Raw genomic sequence first — 3,874 nt, forward strand, 5'->3', positions numbered from 1 at the left:
TATTATCCATAGTATCTAACATTTCAAATTGTTCTTAAACATAATCCAATTATTCATTACTCATTTCCATAGATTTATCTTGAATTATATTGTCATCTTCATGCTCCAAATGTTCTTTTTCATTTTTCATTTCAAATGCATCAGTGAAATATTCATTGCTTAAATAATCATTAATTTCCATTATGAGCATTCATCATCTCTTCCTTTTGTTGGGTATCTCATTGATTTTGATATATTAATTGTAACTTATTGATTAATGACTCTCATTGTTAACTCTCCTTTCTGTACATTTATCAAAGCTCTTCCAGTGACAAGAAATGGTCTCCCCAAGTTGATAGGAATTTCTTTATCTTTCACATATCTAACACAATTAAATCCACAGAAAAGATAAAATTATCAACTTTTAATGATACATCTGCTATAACTCCTTTAAGATATGTAATCAAACGATCAACTAACTGAAGAGTTATAGTAGTAATGGAAATTTCTATCAAACCCAACCTTCTAAAAATGGATAGAGGCATAATGTTAATACTGACTCCCAAATCACATAAAGCTTTTCCAAAAAATCTTTTGCCAATAGCACAAATCTTTTTCCAAAAAATCTTTTGCCAATAGCACAAGGAATAATAAAACTACCAGGATCTTTAAGTTCTTTAGGAAGCTTTTTTTGATATATTGTGCTACACACCTCACTAAGTGCAACAGTTTCATCATCTGTAAACTTCCTTTTTTATTAAATATATTTTTGATAAACTTCACATAACTTGGCATTTGTTACAGGGCTTCAACAAATGGAATGTTTAAAGTTAATTACTTCCATATTTTTAAGAATTTCATAAATTGGTTTTCTCCATTATGTTGTTTCAATCCTTGAGGAAATGGAGGTGGTGGTCTTTCTACAGTAATTTTCATTGGTTTAATAGGAGATTCTGAATCAAGATGAAAATCTTTGCTTGAATTTTCATTTTCCACCCCTTTGTTCTCAACTTCAATCTCTTTTTAAAACTTTTGTTTCTAATTCTCTTCCACTTCTCAGTTGAATAGCCTTAATTTGCTCTTTATTTTGATTTTTAGAATTAACTTCAACATTACTAGGCAAAGTACCTGGAGGTCTATTGCTAAGTGTAGTAGCAATATGTCCCAACTGATTTTCCATGTTTCTAATTGCAGCTTCTTGACTTTGTAATTTATTTCCCATTTTCAATATTAATTATTCCATTGAAAATTTCTTCTCCTTAATTTGTGAATTGCTATTAAAACCTGGAGGATAATATAATTTATAGTTAATATTTCCCTGGTTGTTTGAATTTCCTAATGGGTTCATAGGATATTTCCCCAATTGTGGATTTATAATATTAGAGTTATTATTATTCCAACTTAAATTAGGGTTATTTTTCTAACCAAGATTATAATAATTTGAATATAGATTATCAGTTCAGTTATTTATTACATTTAAAGATTCATATGATGATTGAAAATATATCATTTGTCCCAATGAATTTTCCTCAAGCACAGGAGGTGTTTGAGAATAATTCATCCCATATTGATTTATCTTCTTTGATATTGTAGCAATTTGAGAAGCCAAATAGATATTGCATCAGAATTATGAACACTAGCTACTCTTTTTGGAGTTACCCTTTCAGGGGGTCATTGAAAATTTTTAGTAGTCATATCTTAAATTAAAGAATATGCTTCATTGAACGATTTTGACATTAATGATCCACCTGTCGAAACATTAATTATAGATCTAAGAGATCCAACTAATCCATTATAAAATGTTTGAATGATTAACTAATCTGGTAACACATGGTGTGGACACTTCCTAATGAGATCCTTAAATCGTTCTCAAGCTTCATATATTGATTCTCTTTGAAACTGACAAAAATATGTCATATCGTTTCTAAGCTTACTTTTTTTTGATGATGGGAAATATTTAGATATAATTTTTGTTATAATTCTCTCCAAGTTTTGATAGATCTAGGTGCTAAAGAGTTTAAACACATCTTAGCTTTATCCTTTAATGAAAAAGGAAAAAGTCTAAGTCTGACGGCATCATTCGACACTCCATCATATTTAAATGTACCACACAATTCAAGAAAACTAGCAAGATTTAAGTTAGGATCTTCAGCCTGTGTTCCCCCAAACTAATTATTTTGTACCATTTAGAAAATAACAAGTTTAAGCTCAAATGAATTAGCAGCTACAACAGGATTTTGGATACTCAAGTGAATTTCATCTAGTGTAGGATTAACATAATCTTTTAAAGGCCTCTGTTCATGTTCATTTTCAATTTCTTGATTATTTAATTTCTTAGCCATTTGTTCAAATGTTCAAATTCTTTTTGTTGTCCTTGAATTTTTCAAATAGTTCTTTCTAACTCTGAATCATATGGTACTAAACTTTTAGATCTTAAACCATGCATACACAAGCACAATAAGCAATTCAAATAAGAAAACATACTAAAATATAAAAATATTTATTATAATATGATTTTTCTTAATAATGGTTTTTTAGTTCAAACAAATTCTTCAAAAATATAAAGTAAATTACTGTTACCTCCTTGACAACGGTGCCAAAAACTTGATGTGGGGTTTCTGTATATGATGTAAATATCTTTCAATACTACAACACACACGACAACACTATTAGTAAATATGCAGAGCAATCACAATAAAAATTACCTCAGCATAAAAATTTTTATATTTTAAAATCTTTAAGCTGTCAAATCTAGTAATTACACAATTATATGTATCACTCAAGTAATAAAGGACTCTAATGTAATCCTAAGTATCGATCCCACTGAGAGGCAAAAATTCTTATGGTTATAACGTAAAACACAATATTCAAACTTTAAAAACTTAAGTAATAAAATAACTCAAAAAAAAGTTTAATGTATGCTAATGGAAATGTAGCTAAAAGAACTAAGTCAACTAAGCAATTTTTTAAACTTCAAATTTAAATTTACTAAGACTAAACAAAGTTTTTTGACAAAGAGTTCAAATTTAAGAAAGCATCATTCCCCTTTAAAATTAGTTTTTGGTTAGTGAAGTAATTAAAATTATTTAAAATTATTTAAAATTGTATTGTGTCAAATGGAGCAATCCTATTATTTACCCTCTATCGAGTGCATAAAGAACATTTGCTAATCCAGAGTTTGATTCCTAAATCTGTGGTTGGGCTGGGAGGATACTGACTCTCACTTTAGAGCTCCCACTTCCCCCTCGTCTAAGGGTTAACATCTCGCTTTAGTTTCCAAACAACTGTACCAAATTGGAGATTTTATTCCATCACCCAAAAATATCTAATTCTATGTCCATCAAAATATATTTCCTTATTTATTTGCAATCAACCCCATGAATTACATTCTCATCCATGAAATTGAATGTGACTCTCACCTTGTTGTAGAAAGTAGAGCCCTGTCGGACCTTATGTTTCTCAACAAATTTTAACATTTAAATTAGCTAGATAAAAAATTAAATGAAGACCAAAGTTTAAATCATCACATTTTATTAACATGTAAAACCTTACACAATAATATTAATTATTCACGAAACCATGTCTCATTATAGAGAGAAGGACAAAGAATACTACTCAGAATGCATGAGGAAGATACAAAAAAACATGGATTATATATATAAAAATAAGTTTATAAATTAAGAAATAAAAGAATACAACTTATCTTACACTCCTCCTTAAGCAAATCCCTTGAAGTTCCCTTGAAACACTTTCTTTCCTTACAATGACACTCAATTCTCTCTTAGAAGTGAGAAGAAATCTCTCACTTTCCTCTCTTCTTACAACTCTAGAAGAAAATCCTCTCCACATAGAAAACCTAACCCTATACTCTCCTTCTCCAAAGTATTTAAACAAC

The sequence above is a fragment of the Phalaenopsis equestris genome, unplaced genomic scaffold (genome assembly GCF_001263595.1).
Source record: "Phalaenopsis equestris unplaced genomic scaffold, ASM126359v1 Scaffold000714, whole genome shotgun sequence".
NCBI lineage: Eukaryota > Viridiplantae > Streptophyta > Magnoliopsida > Asparagales > Orchidaceae > Phalaenopsis > Phalaenopsis equestris.